The sequence below is a fragment of the Apteryx mantelli genome, chromosome 2 (genome assembly GCF_036417845.1).
Source record: "Apteryx mantelli isolate bAptMan1 chromosome 2, bAptMan1.hap1, whole genome shotgun sequence".
Lineage (NCBI taxonomy): Eukaryota > Metazoa > Chordata > Aves > Apterygiformes > Apterygidae > Apteryx > Apteryx mantelli.
In genome coordinates this window covers 100,954,965-100,977,161 of record NC_089979.1, presented here as the reverse complement: position 1 = coordinate 100,977,161, position 22,197 = coordinate 100,954,965, and positions in this window count along the sequence as shown.

Below are 22,197 nucleotides of genomic sequence, written 5' to 3'. Positions count from 1 at the left end.
AACAGGAACAGATGCAAGCCTCTCCCTGAGCCCCTGTCTCACTCTTTGAGGGCCACTTTTGCCAAACGCTCAACTCTGAGAGACCTTAAAGACCACTCCAGGAAGAAGATAATTTCAACCATATTAGCATACCTGAACTGTGTCAAAAAAAACACTGTTTTTTCCAACTGTATTTGCTGCTTTAAAATTAATATAGAAATATATGTGTTTGTATCTACCTATTATATACATGCACACATTTAAGCTCTCCTCTTATAAATCTTGTTTGTGTGTGCAACAGCAGTAAATCAGTCCAGAATGAACCAGTCACTTTTCAGAAGTTATTAAATGTACTGTAAACTGTTTTGTTCTAAACAGGTATTAGACCTGTTAGGGAGTATTTGAATGATGACACAACATTTTCGAAGGGCTTTAGTTCTCAAGTGTAGCTCAGACCCCTGCTAAAGTCTATTAAAAAGAAGCAATTAAAAATACTCTATAAGCAAACACAAATGCTAATCAGAAGGGGACATTTTAGACATTGTCATCACAGAAGCAAAAGCCTTATTTAGCACATTTCCTCATAGGTACTGAAAAGCAAAACTTTCAGTAATGAAAACCAGAGCAAAACAAACATAAATGTTATCCAGCAGCCCCTCCCTACAAACTTGCTGTTCAGACAACCTCATTCCACTGGGGAGATGGTAATTTTGCAAACAGACATGGTCATTGGGGGAAAGTAGCCATATTTCATATGGCGGAGGGAAAGACAAACACACGCACGCCCTCCTCAGCCTTCCCCCTCCCCTGGCACAAGCCCAGGTCAGTTGTGTAAATGAACAGCAAAAACATTCCCGTTCTGCAGAAACTTCTGGAAGGAAGCCAGAGCTATACTTATACGTCTTGGCTCTTTTCCTTGTCTTAGCGCCAACCTGGGTATGCATTAGCTACCTGTCTGGGTTCTCAGATTTAGGCTTGTCCTCTCTCTTTTTTTTGCCCATTCTAGCCTTCTGGATTGAAGGAACAGTAAAGTAAAACAATGATGCCCCACTGACTCCCAGAGCCCAGTGTAAATCTTAGAGGAAAAAAAAATACTTGTGGCATTCTCATCAGTAGCAGATGAGTTCGTCTTGACTATAACTGCGCACCATTCAAAAGTACTTTGAGCTTCCATGAACTGCCCACAACAATTTCCCGACTCATCAATATTCAGCAATCTAAATAAATGTCTCCGCGAACACTGTAGATATCCTTCCCAAGCCCTGGAGGACCGCACCCAGAAAATGAGCTAGTTTGTCAGCTATGTTAAGAGCTTTGCAGCAAATTTCAAAATAAAACAAAGATCCCAAAGCAACTGCTCCACAATGATTGCTCCTCACAGCCTAAAAACCAGCTATGCCTAATCACAGCTGATTACATTCAGGCTTTCTTTCTACTGGCCACATCAGGCATTGCAGCTGCTGATGCTTGGAGTGATTACACCCAGCCAAGAGCAGTAATCAATTACCTTTATCACAACATTTTTGATCATGACAGACAGAAGTGCTCTAAACATAGTACATGATTTATTTGCAGTGTTTTCTAATTTACACACTGAGACAAGTTAGTTACTGAGCTGAATATCAAGGGTATCTTGTGGTTTAGAGGTTAATCTAGAGAAAGCGATTTTAATTTCAAGATAGTAAAGCTTTTTGTAAAAAAAAAAATCTGTGACAAGTAAGTCCCTATTCACTACTATGCTATTCTTCCTAGTTATCAATAGAGTACTGCTAATATAAGATGACATTAGGGACTCCTGGTGTTTAGTACCACTGTGCTCCTACCTATGCAGACAAAACAACTCAAGAGTTGTTCATGTCTAATCACCTAATTTGTAAGTAATGGTTTGTAAGTTTGCTGTGGACTTCTTCCTGGATTATCAGTTTTCATGAGGAAATGGCACTTCTTGAGAGAGAGAAGGGACTGCATGTATAAGTTTGGAATACACGTCATCGATGCATAAAGTATTTTCCTTCAATTCCTCCTTCAAAACATGATTCCTTCAGCCCTGAAATCCCAAGAAGTCGTCCCACACCAGTTCCTTCTTTAAACTATGCACAGTGGTATTTGCAATGTACATTTGTCATATATGTATCTGTCTACCTATATATAAATACACACAGAGATGTTGGAGCATCTGAAAATTTTAGCCCAAGTCTGAGTTCTTAAAAGTTACTTCAGACGAAGGCTAAATGTCAAACTGTTTGAAAAATGACACATCATATGTTTATAACCCCCTTAGGTGCTCTCAGTGATTTTATCTGATGTCTAAAGATTTGGCTTTGGTAGGGTTTTATCAGACGTCAGCAGTTATAACATAATACCAGAAAAATGCTAGTAATTGCTGCATGTCTATATGAGCCTGTGTTAACTAAGTACTACATATGCTATTACATCAGTAGTCTATTCTACTGTGAAATGTCTTATAATCCTCCCTCAAGGGATAAAAGCAAAAAGAAAAAAAAAAGGCCAAAAAAAAAAAGAGACCTATTTCTTCAGGACAAGTCTATTGGGAGTAAAATGAGTAAAAGGGCAGTCAGACATACAGCAGTTATATCAATGATTGATTTTGTGGTGGAAAGAAATGATTCATTTTCTTTCATTCCAGTTTAATTTTAAAACAATTTTTATACTTCTGGATTTTTTTTTATTACATCTTAATATATAATTCAGGGGCTTGGAAAATTTTGAGACTATGAAACTGAGGCTGACCTTCAGACCTTCTCTCAAATAATCACATGTGACTTTGGGGATCTCAAAGAAAACATTTAGCAGAAAGTGGGCTACATTTAGTTTGGAAAGCATTGCTATAATAAATATCATGTAATGTAATTTCTTATTTTCAATACATTACATAATACAAAAGGGACAAAGGAGGCAGACAACATTGCAAACTGCCAATAATTTCTGTTGACAGGAAACCAAATTTAAATGATTTTTTTTTTCTCTGAGGGGAATATCAAACTACTTGGTTTTCGCTAAAATTTGGAACACAGCCAAGTTTTGAAACCTCAACCTCATTCATGGAGGAGAACTTCTGTTCTCCATAAAATACTAATATCTGATGAGGAAACACATGTAGTCCATAGAAGTCCACAGACAGGCTTTCTCTTTCTCAGAAATACTGAAATCTAGGTGCATCAGAAAACAACAGAAAAGTTGCATTTTAGACTCATTAGCTTAGGTCACTGTTCTGTGTCAGAGGACAGTAACCTCTGTCAGACTAAAAGTATGCCTAATAAAGTCTGCCTGTCATATTTTACGGTGTTATGGAAGATTTTTTCTTTATTTTCCTTCCTAGAAGTGAAGTTTATAATCTAGAATTTGATGTTTCATATTGGTCATATAATTTTTCTGCTGTAAAGCTGTTAATGGTAGTAGAATGATCTAATCCTTTAACTCTGGCAAACTTTATGCTTTATGACATGCTGCAGCACTGAAGTCTGCAGAATTATTTCCTTTCCTTTGTTTTAAGGATATTTAAGTTCCCACTGCATGTGACTGTAGCTTTCATTTTTGGGTACTTGAAGCAAGACTTTAGCACCTCTCTGTTTGCCTGAGTGAAGCAGGCTGAGCAGCTATCAGCAACTATTCCTAGATCTTTGCTTCTGAAAGAAAACCTGCTTGTCTAGACTCACTGCCGTCTGAGAAGACCAGATTTTTCTTCCCACTGTACATGAATCTGTATGTATATGAGTTAAATCATACCTACTGTTTTGCTCACAGAATTAGCCTTACTAGATTTTATGTGCTCCTCTAATTTTTCCTGAACTGGGTAGCAATGTGTCATGACCATATCTTCAACTCAGCCTTAAAATCACTAACAAATATTGTACAAGAGCAATTCCAGCACAGATCTCTGCAAGTCACTGTTAGGTCATCTACATTTTAAAAAACAGCCCGTACTTAAAACTCTTGGTGCCTACCCAATATTTAATTAGGGACAAGATTTTACCGGTGTAGCATAACATGAAGTCCCTTTTCCTAAAAAAGCGTCATCAAAACCTCCTAAAAACCTGGATGATATACGCCAGACCTTCTCTTCACAATATTTTAAATAAAGTTTTCAAACAACTTCAAAGACCAGCTGAGGACTTTAAGCACAAACTGTGTTGTTGGTCTGATGATGTAGTTTTGTTTTTTTAAGTACGTGTTTCCGTTCTGATTGCACTGAAATGCTTCCCCTCTGTGCAGGATATTGTGCACTCACCTGCAAGTCCCAAGATCACTCTTGGTTCCATTTTGGAAGGTAGGATCCCTGGTGACTGTTTTATAGCAACCAGGAAAAGCTCCTATTTTAAGGGGTCTATTGCATGTGTTTGTCAGTAGCTTTCCAGTTTTGGAGCTGAGATCCTTCGCAGCTTGAGATGAATACCATCTGCTTCTGGCAGCTCACTGGAATTAAGATTCCCAGGTTGTTCCACAATTTCCTCCCTTGAGACTTCTCCCTTTCTGAACAACACATAAAGGCTTCCCTTGGGTGAAATCTCCTTGGGATGAGAATTTCAACAATGGACTTCTCCAGTCTGGTCTAACTGCTTCAAGCAATTAGCTTTTCTTCAGTCATAACATCCTTTAAACTTTCTTTTCTCATTGATCTCTCTGCAAATAGAGGTCCAGGGAAACAAGCGCAATCCTCCTGCCTCAAATGAATTTTAATACTTCCTGTGCAGCAGCAGGCTCTGTCTATTTGCCTTAATTAAGAAAACCTCTTTACCCCTAAGCTTAGAAGTTTGAATGGTATCTTGCACTGGGCTTGGAGATAGGAGAAATTTTGCAATTAAGTAAACAAATTGATACAGCTTGTACAGATACATAAAATCTAAGAGTCAAAAAGAACCAAAAAGAGCCACTGTGATCAGCTGATTTAACTCCCAGAACAAATTGAGCTGCTTCCTACTCCCTGAATGCATTTCTGAATATGTTTGACTAGAATAACAAGGTCCAACAGACCCTGCAGGATGCGTCCTTCTACCCCACAGTCTTTCTCCCTTGAGTAAAAATGTGGCTTACAGCAATGTGGCTATTTAAGGAGACAAACATGCCTTACATATATTCTGCAGCACTGCAAAATGAAAGGAAGAAGGCAGGAAGGAAGAGGCAGAATCTGAGGAATGCCAGCCCCTCAGAGAGATCATGACTGATCAGTGGATGCATATGGAAAAATCCTTTTGGTTAAAGAAGAGAAAAAAAATGACAAGGACAGAAGGAAGAAAATTGGAGAGGGTTGATCAAAGCATGAACAAGGGCACTAGCAGTGGGCTAGAAACGCAGAGACACACTTTGGCTAGATGGGTCAGCATGCAAGATAGCCAGTAATGTCCAGTATTTAGCCCACTTCACAAAAACGCCACTGAATAATCTTCAAAGATGAAGGAAACCTCACTAGGGAACATGGAGAAGGCTTTACCCTAGGAAAATGACATTTGGGGTGCTCTGGTTTACCTTCCCCACTGGTATGAATGTGAACACTCATGAGCATCAATTGGCTCCACTGGGGTCCTGAGTTTCTGGAGCTGTGGGAGCCTGTGACAGAGACTTTATGGCCTTACGGGAAGCTGTCAGCTTTCTCCTTCAATTGAGAGCAGAGTTTGGGGATGCTTCTGATGCTTCCCATGGCCATTATCACCCTGTCCCTTCCTTGACAGTAAACTCAGGGATCACACAACCCTTCTTCACCTTGTCTCAGACCCAGACATGCCAGTGTGGACCCTACTGGCCTCCACCTTTGCAGACACCTTGAGGGCTGGTCTCTTATCCCAGGAACCCCTGTGTTACTGCATATACACAGGTGCATGTCTCCCCTATCACATTTCACAACTCAATTTTTTTGCCAGGTTCACTCCTTTTCATATTTTTCCTTTTTGTACAGTGAATCATACACAAAGTTCAAAATAATTTTCAAAGCTCCTGAATTAAATGCACAGTCCATAGCCTACCAAACCCCGACAAAGCAATTGGAGGCAGCCTGATAAAATCAAAGACATAGCAAAGGTGTAATGGAAACACAGAACCCTCTGTGCAAAAGTACTTTTGAAAAAAGAAAGCATTCTAGAAGAAAGATAAACTGCTCTCCTAATATCTGATGTTCTTTTCTATTCTTTAGCTTCTTCTACCAGACTTAAATCCACTTACAGAACACACACAGCTTTCCTCTTTGAACACCAATGGGACCAAACTGCAAGCAGCTCTGACTTGCAATTCACATGCGGCACCAACGGAGAGCTGTGTACTTTCCAGAAAGCCTTATTAATACTTGTACAGAACATACCACCAGGGATATTAAAGGGCTCTAACTAACAGCATTTAATTCAGCTTCATAATACCCCTTAAGTCCAAGATTAGGTGCCTCCAGTAAAATCTGCATCACTATTTGACTCCAGACACCCAAAACGTTGTTTTCAGAGATGCCAAGCATTTAACGAAGTTGAGACAAGTCATTTTTGAGCTCGTGTTCTGGGAGCTAAATGACTCAGAAAATCAGCTCTTAAGTTCCTATTTAACCCAGGGTGCAAAGCAGAATCAAAGGTAGATTCATGGAGTGCCAAACCAGAAAAGGTAAGCTTGGGGCCTGCCATCTGTGTACTGAATGACATGCTCTGCTTCTTACCTGTGCCCCACAGTCTGGGGCCTGAATCAACTATTTTGGTTATGTGTCCCTAAAATTCGATTAGCCCAAAGTGATCTGCCAAAACACAAAATAACAGTCTCTAGAAACCAAAGGCAAGGATCTTCCCTTCAGATTAAACCACAATACCATTTTGCTTTTCTACATGTGACTATCTCATATGAAGGATGTCTCCTTTCTCTCTGAGATACTGCACTCATTCAAGGCAGTGGATTTATTGCCAAGATGGTGCTGAGTACTCTTTAAGCAATGAGTTTCAATTAAAGTAGAGGCAGAGGTTCTGGCTCCTGGAGCAGCACCACGTCAGTAAGTCCAAGGACTCCAGATGTTTCTCCAAAGAAATGTCATGGCAACAAAGAAATGTCCCATGACAACACCTCTGTGTTGCAGCACACTTCAAGGGTTGTCATCATGACCTCCTTATTGCTGCCACTCCTCTACACTCCACGCCCTAGAGGTTTGCTGCTTTGGCTGACCTAGCCTCTTCTCAGTACGTTTAAGACTTCACCACAACTCCTCCAGTACTGCTGCTGTCCTGTTCGAGGGCTCTGGGTTGTTTCAGACAACATTTCAGGTAACAAGTTATCTACTTGATGAGTGATCTCAAAACCTAATGGTAAGCTTCCTTGAAACCAGAAACTTGGGTTGCCAAGGATTGTCATCACATCAGCAGACCCTTTACTCACTGAGGAAATGGTACTGCTCAACTGCTGCTCAGATCACAAGGATGCTCCCTTGCTCCAGTGCATGCAGTTTCTCATGTCCCTGACTATTCTTGAATTTAGAGTAGCTTACAAAATCTGGATCTCACATCAACTTTCCCATCAGAGTACTCAGAGCCAAGAGGGTTTGGTCCCATCCATTATAAAGATGGAAGGGTGGGATAAGCAGGGAGTTGTTTTCCACATCTCTTTTTAATGATCTAACAACCCAGCAAACACTCAGATCTAAAATTCTGGGTTGTGCCCCTTTCCACATAAAATTGCATTAAGGCTAACAAGCAAAGGAGAAGAAACAAATTAGGGTCAAGCTCACATGAACAGGTACTGGAGCTACTGTTTTATACTTGCTTGAAATGTCTGTCTGAATAATTAGTTTGAGGCATACCATTAATTCTAGTACTTTTATTTTCAAGGTGGCCTATTTCAGCTTTAAGCAGTTCGTTTTCTCTAAATGGGTCAGAGTTCTGTAATTCCATGATTTCCTGCTGTTACTTATGCATCCATGGCTTTTCCACCTGATTGCCCAATGAGAGCTCAGAGGTGGAAATATCTGATCCAGACCAGAAACTGTAGCTTCCAGTAACTGCAACTGATTCATTCTGTGACCAAACATTTCAGGAGACTTGGGATTCAAACCGGCAGCAGCTACAGGAATGGATGTAGTGTCCTTGGGTACAACCTGTTGATGAAGTACTGTGTTCCCTTTGTGATCTCACAATATATTCATCTTCCCAAATTAAACATTTCTGGGCAGCTTTTTCCACTCACTCACACAGAAAGCTCCTGGGTCAAACTGATATCTCACAGAAGGGAGGTGGGGGGAAGAAAAATCAACCCACTGATTATGTCTCTCGTGTCTTTCTGATTTCAAACCAGACTTTGCTCTCTTCCACCTTGCGAGCCTGCCAACAAGACTTTTCAGACACAGGTCTCCAGAGCATTTCCAGTATCACAAGGCTGAGCACACCCAGAGGCGTAACATGCTGCCGGGCATGTTTATGTGGATGTCCCCTGCGAAACAACCATGCACACAGGAAGAAAGCAAGCACTAACACAGAGGCCTCCTCAACAGCTGCTATCACAGACCAAATGGGCACAGTTGTTTTGTCTGTAAGCTCTCCAATAGCCATTTCAAGCAGGCCTTTTCAACTCACATGAAAATTGCTGCTGAGCCACAAAGTGCCTGTTCTGAGCAGTTCTGCTCCATTTAGTTCCTCTTCCATGTAGCCCCAGGATGGTGCTGGGTATAACAGCAGGTATTAATGGGGTTACACAATGTAAGAGGAGGTCAGTTAATGGAAAAAATACATATGAGATGCACAAATAACACATTCTAGGTAATAAAAGAGGCACAGCTTGGCCCTAATTTGCCTCAGCTAGCAGAAGAATCTGCTGACATATGAATTTATACATGACCAGCCAAAAATTCTTTTGTTCCACAGACCCAGTTTCAGTGAGGTATACAAAAACTAATATGCATTTGTATCTTTATAACCACTTGAGTCATAATCATTGGCTACACATATCCTTGAAGCCAGGTCTATGCTTAACTAATTAATTAAACATGGATCGTCATGTGAAAATCTTAAAAAGTCCCGTACTACTCAGTAATAATTATATATCTCCTTTCACACTCGGGGAAAGTGAGGCAGACAAAGGTTAAGGGAAGTGCCAAAGATCAGAACAACCGCAGAGCTATAGCTAAAATACATGGACATTGGATAAATCTCGCACAACTCTTCTGAAGGAAGCAGGCCACCTACTTGGCTGTTGTTCCACCGGAAGCTTAAAATAACCTTTACAAAGAGCATATCACAAAATCAAAAATCAAGCCACCATCCAGCAGAATGAACACCTAGAAGACAAATGTCTAAAACTGACAACCGAGGCTTGACTCTTCAGCAACATCAAGCATCTTCAGTGCCTACCCGATTTCAGGTTGATGTGTGGGTGGTTCTGCAGCTTGGAAATGAAGGGCTCAGGAGGACCGGGAGAACAGGCCAAACGTGGTGCTGAATTCCCAGGAGCTGGTGGGATATCATTGATAAAAGTGAGATGGGCTGTCAGCCTTCTGCACAAGCTGAACGAAAGAATGCAAATGTCAGAAAAGAAGCTGTTTCTTCTCTTACTTATAATGTCTTTAAATCCAGGGCATCCTCTTAGGAAATAGACAGCCAGGTATAGTTAGTGGCTCCAAGGGTACTTTAGGCTACTATTTCTTCTTATAGTTAGCTGCTAACCATAAAATTGAACTAGTTAAAATAGAGGGATTGCTAAAAAAATTGGATATTAACAGAAATATGGGATTTTTAAAAAAGTTTGTCTGGAAAAGATTTTAAATGATCTCACTCATTTCCCAATTGCCCTGCAAACTCTACCCTCAGCTCCTCTTAAGTCACCTACACTACTTACCTACTGAAACACAGGGAACATCAGTTCTCCACCATACTTGGTAAAAAGACCACATTTTTACTTTTACTTTCAAAGAATATCTCTCTCCGGCCTCCAATTTGCTGCAAGCTATGCTAATTCCTCTAGGCTTCTTAAAATATGCTAGAAACATCACTTTCTTTATCTTAATCATTATCTCAGTTGGAGTCGCCAAGCTGCTATCTTCTGTGACTTTGTTGTCTCCACAAATACAAACAAAACTGTACTTCATTGATTCTTTGCAACAAACTAAGCAATACGTGCATCTTCCCCTAACACAAAGGGGGAGAGGATTAGCAGATCTATTATTCAGAAAATACTACTTCGATTGTTAGAAATCTGGAGGTTGGGGGAGGTGAGGCGGAATGACACAATGATATACCAGACACTTTCTACACTCCTGGAATAGTACAAAATTTACTGGTATGTGAAAAAAAATGTTAAGGTCATTGTGCAGAACCAGTTTATTGACTCCACATTATTTTAAATGACAAGAACATTTTAGTAAGTGTCCTTTTAAAGTTACATAAACTTTCAGATTTATCTTAATTTGGCTGCACGATAAATGAAATTTACCCAGCAAAGATCATTTATAAAAGCTTCAGTAGATAAGTTCTTTAAGCCAGGGATATTGCCACCTTTTTGAGTGACATTCATTTTCTCCTTGACATGAAGAAAGCCTGAAGACTGCATCAGAACCTGGGGCTTCTTGAAGGTATGACTCCATTTTTTCACCGATATGCTAAACTTTCAGCTCTATTGCATAACACAGTCTTACTAATGTTGTTTCTCTCTGCTGGTTTTATACCACCACCGCAAACTGGATGAGATAAACTTTTTTCATCGGGACGGACATCAAAATCAATTTGCTTCATCACCGCTGGAGGTTTGCTGGCAGGGTATGTTTGGTCCTCAGCTCTCACACAATTCCTCCGAGCTTTTGTGACCCACTCCATCCATCCCCAGTAGCAGGAAGCAATCCCAGAAGCACACAGACTGTTGTTATTCACCCTTTGATCTGAGGTTTGGCTGCTTTGAAATGCTTGGCTTTTCTCTCCTCCCTCCTCCTTTATTCCCATGCTTAAACTTAAAACATAGGCTCACAGCAGGGGGTGGATCCCAAAATCCTAACCGAAACCCAACATCCAGCAGTTCCCTGCTCCCAGCTCCATCAGTCTACAAATGCTCACAATGCTATGTTTTTAGGATCCAGACTTGAGCTGATAAGTCCTTCAGGGCAGGGATACTGTCATCTTGTCAGGTGATATTCAATTCCATGAAAGGGCTGAAACCCGACATCAGAATTCATTTCCCCAGTGCCTATTCGAATCACACAGGTGCAGCCAGGAGCACAGAGCCTCGTCAGTCCTCCCTCCTCAAAATACTGACTACCCTACTCCTGTTAAATGGAAAATGAGAACATTTTCTATTCCTTTTTCATATTTATTTCACATGTTCATTTTAGATACTTGGTGAAACTTGTCATATGGGCTTCTGTCGGCTATCCAAGAACATGGTGTGCACCCTTATTACTCAAGACCTGTCTTTTGCATCACTGCTTCTCAGCCTGCTTTCCTGAGATAAAAAGTCTCTTCAGTCATATTGCCTGTCAGCCCTTTCTCCTAATAATTTTTTTAGCTCACTGGTCAATATCAATCAGATCTGAAAGACAGATGAGATCTTGAAGATTTGAAGTTTCTACAAGTTCTGTGAAACTCAGAGGTCCAACTAAAGGGAAGAAACTATATTTCTGACCCTAATAAGGGAAAGGCAGGCAAAATTCAGCCTTATCTATTCCAGGAGGCAGCACCTTACAGATCTAATCAATGTACATATATTCCCACAGTAAAAGCATGTAGGGAACATGGGAAAAAAACTATCATCGTGTGCATGTGTACCTGCATAGGAGGGGTGGAGGAAAAGAGACTTTATGGGGTATGATGGAAAAACACAGATATTGTGGGAAACACAATTGCTCAGGGCTCTGAAAGTATAGCCGCGAGAGGTGGTCACGAAGTCACAGGGGTGAGCTGGGCTTATTCTGGAGAGCAGAGGATTACATGGTACTCAGCACACAGATCCATAAGACATCAGGCTTTGTGGAGAGCCACTTCTTGAGATCACAGAAACCCTGCTCATGCCCCAAATCAGAAACAACACAGAATTAAAAGTTTTCTCTCTGACCCACATTACTAATAAGGGTTTGCTTCATTTCCCTGGGTTATTTCTATTTCTGACACATTCTTCTTATAAGAGCACAGCTGACTGGCATTAAGCAGCCAAACATCCGAGTTGTGGTATTTGTAGTATTTTGTCCTATGCACTTCTCTCACAGGCCAATCACTTAGTCAGCTGATGCCCCTTTTCCTTGAGCAGGCATCCATCCAGGACAAACTTCACATCGGGTACCTGTCCCCTAGGCTCAGGGGGACAACTGAGAAATTCCCACCTTCTTTCCAGGTAGGAGCTGAAGCAAAAGAAATGCAAAATGCAGTACATTATCTAAGGATTGCTAATTGCAAACTAAGCTCAAGAGACATGAATTAAAAAATTTCAAGATATAATTTTCAATAATGGTATTAAATGCATAAGACTTTTCAACAAAGCTTAGGTACTGCAGGCTGTAGCAAAGCAGAAGGTGAGATTCCCCTACCAAATGGCAATTAGGATCTTTAATTACGGGTGAGCATTAACAATTGGGCTTCTGGTCTTTGCTATAAATGTATGTGTCTGTAGCTTCCATTAGTCCAGGCTTGTCTGAACTGCAAAGGAAAGGTCCACTCCCGTCCTGTTTGAATCAGTAAGTGAAAATGCTGTGTTCAGTAGGTGAAATCCTACAAAGTTAAGTTTGAACTTTGAATTCTGTGGAAAGAAGGACAGAAAGAAATATAATTTCAATGGTTCAAGGAGTTTTTCATGCCTCTGTAAAACCTGAGCTACACTCTTTTTCACAGTATAAGCAAAACCAGCATCTTTGGGATAACGGGTTTTGGTTCACTGCAAAAGCCATGTTTTTTTTCTCCTACCTAGTGAACTCTAAGTTGGTTGAGCCCTTTCTCATCAGACATCTACACACTCGCTTGCTCTCATTGACAGAAAGCCTCACAAGTTTTTGGTTCTGTCCCCAGCTCTGTTATGGCAGATGCATCCATCTGCCATATGACTGAGTCAAAAATGACTACTTTGAGTGCTATCCTTATATCTTCCTAATTTTGAGACCTTGGGAAAACATGGGGAAGAAAAGAAATAGCTTAAAACACCACAACTAAAAATATATAAATAATGAAACAACTTTGTTTCAATGCTCATGGCAGATAGAGAAATGGCAACTCCAAAATCTAGTCAACATGCTTCCCTGAACAGATCTTTCAAAGATGTTTTAATCTTGAGTCAGAAAGATTGAGACATGTCACCCAACACTTCAGTTCATGGCAGAACTCTGATTTACTGAGCTTAAATCCTTGATTTGCCATGGATGATGATCTTGAGACTCAATTAAAATGCCAACAGAACACCTTTGCTACACTGTGGCATTGGAGTGAATTTCCATCTTCTGACTCCCACGGGGTTGGATGCATGACTTCAGGAAAAAAAAGTCCTATTGGACTCATATAAGTCTCTTTCAGACCACAGGATTTCTTTCTCTCCCTTTCACTATGGTATTCTTTCCCTCTAGCCACAGCAGCTATTTATAAGTTACTTTAAATCTCTTCCTTTTTATAAGGCACCTCACTTTTGACAGCACTGGAAAAAAAATGCAGCTTTGCCTTCTAAATTTAGTAGAAGGGGAAGAAAAAGAAAGACAGATTGTTTGCTGGTCTCTCTGCTTCTATTCTTCTGTTCCAAACTATTCTCCATAAGTTCCTGTCTATCGCCTTTTGTAAATAACATCTGCTTTTCAAATTCCCTGTCTGCTAATTAGTCTGAATCATTTGTAGAAGTACAGTACTTATTTAGAAACACACAAATCAAATGCTAATGGCTAGTAACAAAAATTTCCCACTCACTCAGCATTTACATCAATTTCCACATTAGAGCTATGTAAAAAAACCCTAAAACTAGCAAAATTGTAAGGGGAAAAAATTCAAAACTATGCATTTAGATTGACACTGCCAAATACTTTCTAGCTTGAGAATGATTTTTCAGGTGATATTAACTGTCCTTCTTTCTTTTCTAACATAACAATTGGTTTGGGGAAATCTCCCCTCTACTGTAGAGAACTTCAGCCCATATCCTTTCTTCCTCAAGGAAATGGCTCGATGCCAGGTTACAGAGTAATTCTCGTTTAGTTGCTTTCTCACTATTTAGATATTTCATACAAAACTAAATAGTGCAGACCAGATCCAGCAATAGGAATTGATGGAAGAAAGTCTTGGAGTACTTATATCCTGGTTATTAAGAACTTGCTATTAAGAGATGGGAGACAAATCTAAATCTGCTTTGCCTGAAGAAAAATATGGCTTTGAACCAAAAATGTCCACCTCTGCAAGGTAAACTTCCTGAACTCCAGGATCTCAGAGATAAACCCTAACATCTGATAAATCCAACCTGAATGGTCCAGACTGCATCAGCAAGTGTCTTACCTGATTTAAGAACACTGAATGACTAAACAGAAAAATTAACAAGTCCCACACTACTTTGATTAAAACCTGGCTAAGAAAAGTTCTCAAGAGCCAACTGGAAACAGAACTGTGAGTCAGAGCCATGTCAGAGGGGATTCTGCAAGAGTTCGTTCTTGGCTGTGTGTTTTTTAATGTGTTTTATGAATGATCTGGAGAAATACATGAGTGATGTCTGAGGGAAAAAAAAAACAAAATCTGGCTGCACACCACATCTTAACAGTTACCAAATCATTTCCAGAAGACTCAGCCACTGGATCCTCACGCCTCTGAAATCTGGAGCAAGACAATACATATTTTAGGCACAATATTGAAAGCTGGAACTTACCTAAACACTCATCCCAGTTCTTTCTAGTCCCTCAGGTGAATCAATGTCTCTTCTGGCTCTCCTGGAAAAACACTCTTTCCAAATCTCACCATTCTGGCTTACAGTTTAATTCTTCAAGAGGCACACAAGCAATTGGGCAGTCACATACAGAAGCAGATAGCAGACAAAGGCATTACAAATCCTTTGAAAACAACAGCTCTAATGCCAGGGTCCTGGCTCTGGCTCCTCTTTTCTTTGGAAAGAAAGAGTCCCTGGAAAAGAGAAAGGTTGCTGAGTTTGGGAAAACAGTATTCCCATTCCTCACCTCTGACAGCTAAAAATGGTTTAAAAGCCCCAAATAGCAACTAGCTATATACAGCTAGCCAGTCCCTCTGGCAGGTAATGGCACTACTAAGGTGATCCCTTGACACCAGAGCAAAAGAATGGCCATAGAAGTTCAGGCTAAGTGTCCATTTAACCAGGCATCCCAACTCTGACACTTATAGCCAAGAGTGGGCACCAAGGGAAGGATATGAATATATGGTCCTTTCCCTGAGTGTCTTCTCATCCTCCAGTTCTTTTTAGTTCAGAGGATTTCCTGAATCTAACGTGGTTTATCTACTTTTTAAACCTTAAAAGCTCTCTCTTCCAACTATTCACCAAGTGTACTTTAAACCCATGGAAACTTTGTGCATTTACAAAAACTCTTGGCAAATCCTCTAGGTCTGCTATAAATCAATTCTTTGAGTCAGGAGATCGCTTTAGTTTGAAGAAAGGACCATCTCCATTCAATAAGCCTTTGCTGGCAGGGCAAAGCCCAGACCAACGTGGAGATAAAAAGGCAGCAGTATACCCAAAATAGGATATGGCAGCCTGCTGAAGACAAATACAGAGGTAATAAGTTCTCGAGACAGCTTTCCTCAACTCTCACAATTACTGATAAAGTCAAAAGAGGGCATAAAAATTTGGGGAGCTGGCAAAGAAAGAAGGGGATAAATCAGAGAGATCTCAGGCACATATTAGACCATAGCAAATGAAAGTCACATGTCTTGCAACAGAGAATGTAGGATATACTTAAAGGACAAGAAAGTGTGAATCTGAAAAGGAACTAGAGTTATGGTGGGTAATTATCTCAGTATGGGCTCTCAGAGTAATGCTGGAGTTGAGAACTAAATATTTCCTTGAATGTACAAGCAAAACTCCAGAACTGGAATAGAAAGGTCACATTGTCTTAGCATTTGGTGCTGGTCCAACTACTTGTGGAATACAGTACCCAGTTCTGACATCTACAGTTCAAGATGATTGTTGACAAATTGGGGAGTGTTCAAAAGAAGATGATAAAAGCATTGGAGAACACACCTGAAAGCAAGACTGAGTTACCCCAAAAGACTGTTAAGCAGCAACTTAATCACAGCCTAGATTACATGCAGAGGAAGAGCAAAATTTTGGGAGAGGGTTGTAGATCTGCTAGAAGTTTCAGATAGACAGCCCACCACACACTTTTAAGATAGTATATGTGTTGGGGAGGAGTATATTTGTGTGGGGAGATGAGTAATGAACCACTAGAAAAACTTGCGAGGAGTAGATTCAAAGCTCTACAGTGCCACAATGACACTGCTTCCAGATAACAGTGCAGGGCTGTGGGCAGCGCGCTGCAGTTACACTGACTGCAAATACAGTTCTTGATTCTGACAGCTTAACCCTACCCAAAATTGGGAGAGTATCGCAGATTTCCTACTAGGGCATGCTCCATAGTGGCATAAACCTACCACCACTACAACCAGGAGCAAATCTGATCTGCTAACACCATTGTCCTGAAGCACTTACTGAGAAAGGACCATGAGTCACATTCCCAATGGCACATTTGAGAGCAATGCTTGGCACTGAATTAGAAGCTGTCCAGCAGCAGAGTAGCAGTCTGCTATTTCTTACGCTTCCCATTTTGCATCTTTCTCAGCCAGCACAGCTTGAGTGAGGATAATCTCCCCGTTCCAGCTTCTCATGAAAGTTTCTAGCTGAACTGCTATCAATTACACCCAAACTGTGCTATTTCCATCTCCATTTGTCATGTTTATGGGAACATGTTTACTACTTAATGTTCATACAAAGCTTGGAAGATGGAAAGGGTTGTTTAACTGCTAAATGTTGTCATTTATGCAGTTCCTAAAATTTGCAAGGCAGGGAAAATACCTGTCTAGAGGCTAAATTCAGATCTGGTCCAGATACACAGGAGGCAGCTTGAAACGACAGTGTTTTCTGGTACACAAGGCTGAGAGGTAATTTAACAGGTGCAAACGCTGTGGCTAGCTAACACCATCAAAGGCAGGGCTGCATCTCATTCCTACTGCTTTTTTGGCCACAAAGTGCTATCATGGAAATGCTCTAATGAAAGCCACATTGCCAGCAGGGCTGCCCAGAGCCCCCGCACTCGCTGCGCTGCCTGCACCTGCCTCAGGCAGCAAGAGCGACACTGGGCTCCCACAGCCACCAGCATCCCTCGGCGGACACCTCGGGCACCTGAGCCAGGCCTCTTTGTCAAATGCAGCATATATTCATGGTGCTGTATAAATGATTTATAGCAACACCTTTCTTATTAGTTCAAGAAAGAATGAAGGATTTCTGTGCACTGTGGTGTATTAAGTAATAGTAATGGATCTCATTACTTGAACAACCTCTAATTAATTTCTATATTGGCAATGCCTGTGTTAAGAGGTCAGTGAAAAGATTAACTCCTGTTCTCTCAGTGTTGCTCAGCCTTTCAGTACCAATTTCCGTGAGTCAGGCAATGTTCCAGGAATCAAAAACTTAAACCAAACCTCATCTGAAATAGCTATTTTCATCACCACCTCCTCCTTCCCTCACTAGTTGACAAGAGATACTGTAATGAAGAAGACTAATGGAAGAAAAAAAAGGGTTCTGCTATCTAAAATATTCCTTCCTCTTTCTGACACAATCCTCCCTATCTATTTAAAATTGCTTCCCTCCTTGGCCTCCCCCTCCATTTCTGCTGCTCATTCATTTTGAATTTCCTTCTGAATTATTCTCCTCTTCTGCTGCTGAATGAAGAGCTTTAACTCATGCTTCTTCCTCTGCCTCTGGTCTCTTTGATATTTTTGCCTAAAACCTACTTTTCCTCTACTTTTCTGAAAAATCTAATCCACTGCCAGTTGCCAAGCCTTGACTGAAAGAGAAGCTGTATGCTGAACCTTTTTGTATGCACTTTTTATTATGGGAACGTACATCAACCTGACGATGACAAGTGAAGCAGTTTCAGCTGGTGCATTTTCATTCTACATTATTGAAGTACTTACATTCTGTTTCTAAGTGTATGTTACTCTATACAGGTTATGTCTATAATATACACTTAGAGTGTAAGCACTAAGATTATAATTTTTAAGCAATGGCTGAAATCTTCAGTCCCAGATACGGTTTTGGCAATACACTGGCTTCCATTTTTCATATCACTAACTCTGATTTAAATGCTTTCAATTTTAAAAACTGTTTTCTCATGAGTTCAATAGCTACATGTCAGGCATCTCCTGCACCATCCAAATTGAAGTGTGAAATCTCATCAGGATCCAGGAAATCTGTCTAGATGCACAGTGTAATAATGAGACTTAAAAACTGTTTAGCTAATAGAAATAGACAGGCTGAGAGTTAAATTAGGCTCAGACTCCTTCATTCCTAATTGAACCTTTGACTGCAGTGAAGGTCTGATACCTGCTGTCACAAAATGTTCCTTACAGGACCACCACTCTAATGACATTTTCAGGAATGTAGCAACAATAAATAGCTAAACTTTCTAAACTAAGGTTGCCATTACCAGGTTTCCCAGCTTGCACTGACCTCATAGGATGCAGACTAGCAGCTCCACTGCTTCCAACAGATCCTTTGGCTGAAATGGTCATCAGGTTTGCAAGTAGCTCTTAGACAAGTTCAGCCTTGGCCAAAGGCCCCAGGTTGCGAGTAATCTCAAGGGAACACAACCTTGCTGGGCACAAAGCACAGGCATGCTTTGATCAGCAATTCAAGAGATGTGACCCCCCCCTTTCTCTCCCCACCTAATAAGTCCTTGACATGTGCACATGAACAGGTCATCAGTCAAGGGCATCTCCATTAGGATTCTTTACCAGATGCTGCAGAGCTGCTGCAGCAGAGCAAAGACAGATGTTGGAGAGAAGCCTTAACTGAAGGAGCTGAGGAACACAGAGTGAAATAAAGCACTTGTACATAAGCAAGAGATGCTGGATAAGTTACTGAATACAGTTTAAAAGAGTTTTCGCATCCCACATAAATTTTGGGGCCAGTATGACCACAGCAGTAAGGGACTACTGGGCAGGGAGGTGCAATCTGGGGTACCAGGTCCTGCAAAAATTCATTACAAGGCCTTAATATTCACTTGGGTGAATTAGTCCCACTGATTCCTGGCAGGAAGAACTGTGTCAATAACAGTTTTGCAGAACTCTTCTCTAAATCTGGGACCTTCCCAAACCACAGTATCCACTGAAGAAATGGAAAGGAGAAAGCCCACACCCAGAGTTTGAGAAGATAGTTCCAATTTTCCAGGAACAACAACAAAAAAAGGCAAGAGCCCATTTTAGTCCATTTCTATAAGCAAATATAAGTTTAAATTTTAAAACTGCTGTGCCCTGAAACTCATTAATCCAAGCTACTCTGTTAACCAAGAGCTAATCTACTACTGTCTCTTCCATTCCTATTGCCACAAGAATTTGTGCTCGGCATATATGCTTTCGCATTATTTTTTCTTTTGTTTTGTCTTGCACCAAACTTCTCATTGATTATGAAAGTCTCAGTAGTCTGACTGGAGAATCTGTGCTTGCATGAGCAACCACTGCCACACAGCTGTCACTCATCCTGCAGGTGACAAAGTCCTACTCTTTTGGATCATCAAGATGTTGCAATGTTTCCATACCTACAAATTGCATTCATGGACTCCAATACTAAGAAGATTTGATGAACCACTTAAAGAGAAGGCAGGTAGCATAAAAGATGGACATTAATTATATGTCAACCCTGAGTCCTTCACTACAATGAACGCTTCCTGTCCTAGGATCCACACAGTGCAGTGTGGCATGGCCCTTGGCATCCATTGATTCCCACTGCTCCTGATTTCCATGGAGCTTGCCTAGAGATTTTTTTTCCATAACCCTATTGCAGCACAGCAGCAATCTTGTCCACTCTGCATTCCCCAAATCTCCCCAGCAATTTACTCTCTTCCCCGCTGTAGTTGGGGTGCAGGGCTTTGCACAGGGCCCAGCCCAACAGACTCTGCACCACAACAGAAATATTTCTTGGACCAGTGGGATCAGGGCAACAATGGCACAGAACGGTTTAGAAACTCCTGATATATACAGTAGTGGATTGATTTGTGTTTGTTTTTTTAAAAAGACTTTTTTTTTTTAATGGATTTTATGGACAGTTTTATTACAATGTCTAAATTTAGGCTAGTTTACAGCTTGTATTGCTTTTGCTGACTTAAAGTGTGTGTTTCATTACATACCAAAGCTTTATCTTTCAAGCATAGAAAAGGGATGACTTTATAGCTCTGCTGGCCAAGTTTGAAAGTTCAGTCTTTTTTTTTTTAAAGTCATTACAGTGCAGAGTCTGACTGTGAAGTTAGAATTTAGGGGAAACAACCTCTGAAAAGGTTTTCTAAGGCAAAATACAGAACAAGAAAAATCTACTTCTACTCAGTTGTTGTTCTTAAAGAGGTGCCTGATGAGTCAGCATATTTAGAGGTCTTTCTAGGTTGTGTGAGCTGGTCTACTTCTATGTTTCGATCCTATTTCAATTCAACTTTCTTTAGATAAAAACACTGTAGACTTGAAAGTGAATCTGAGGTCAAGCTGCAAAGACAGCACTATATACATTATAAAGAATGATGAAGCCATGTGTGACAACAGTGAGACGTAAGCTGATGGCTTAGATGATCATGCTCCTTCCTGCTCCTCATGCCTCCTTGAAGGCTAAAGAAAGGGCAAGACCTTGCAGAACACGAGTCACAGCTCAGAACTGAGATCTGATAAAAGCACAATGGGGAAAGCAGAATGAAAAGCTATGAGCCTTACTAAAAGTTCAGTAAGGAGCTGTAACTTAAGGAACCAGAAACACTATTCTTAGAATGATAAAACCCAATAAAATTCAAAAGAAGATAAGATTTTTAAAAATATACTGAACGGCCATTCCTTGCCCTGCAAATACTAGAATGGAATCCAGATCCAGTCATTTGGGAGCAGCTACTACAGCAAAGGAGATTTTTTTAAAAATTCAATTCATGCTAATTAATCCCAGATATGATACAGAAAAAAATGATGTGAAACTATTTCCAAATGGTTCCCTCTGTAAATAGCAATATTTTTAAAACAATTTTTGTATAAAGAATTCCAGAAAGTGAGCAAAATAGTCTGAAGTTAGTTTCTAAAAAGTACTTTTCAGAATTATTTAAAACATATGGTAGAACTGGTCTTTTGGTTAAACAGGATTCTTGAATCTGAGATTCAGTTTTATTCCTGAAATGCTTCTTGGTAGATTTTCAAATAATTTTACTTTGCTTGCCTCACTATTTCTGACTCTCAGTTACAGCCCCTTACAACATGTTTTTTCTTCAAGACTAACCATAGCGGGAGCAGGGAATGTAAAATTCCAGAATTGCCTCAAGAAGTAGAGTTAACTTTAAAACAAAATTTTAATGAAAGGGTGCATTTGTAATTTGGCTGTTACATAAAGGACCGTCAGAATCTGAACATCATTCATATTTGTTCAGACAAAATTTGTAGGTGCTATTAAAGTCTCATTGATTTTAATAAGTTTACTTATTACCAACAGTATTTATAATGTGCTTAATATCAGGTCCCATATCTACAACTCCTCCCTGACTAGACTTTCAGAATTTTGCACGTATGTTCTGCAATCAAAAGAAAATATCTACAGGTCAATTATTCAATGACCTCAAGTCACAGGGCTCAGTTATAGAAAGTTTTGAGGTTTGAGTCCTTCCTGCTTCAGGTATTAAATTCTTTTGTGAGTTCATAAATTACTTAGGTAGCCTGCAGGTTTATGCAATATTTATCTTTTTTAAATTCACCCAAAGGTACAATTAGCTCCAAGACTGCCTATTTCCTTATGCTTAGAGTCCAACAGCAAACAGGCTTGCCTCTCTCACACTTGTGTGCACCTTTCAGAAGACCCTTGTGCAAACCAGATCTCCCAAAGCATGTGCTGTGGACCAAGTGGAGACAGATCCCCTGAACCTGCGGGCTCGCTGGCTCTGCTCTTCATCTCTGGCTGCTGTCAGTGAATTAAAAGACCAGAGATCCTTTCCTACTGCTATTTCAGGTAGGCCATTGCTGTAATTGCTATCAGGGAAATGGTGTAATCTCGAGTGGGAGAGGAAATAAATAATCTTGAATGGGTTGTGAAGCATCCAGGAGCCAATTCGCCTATTAAGGCATG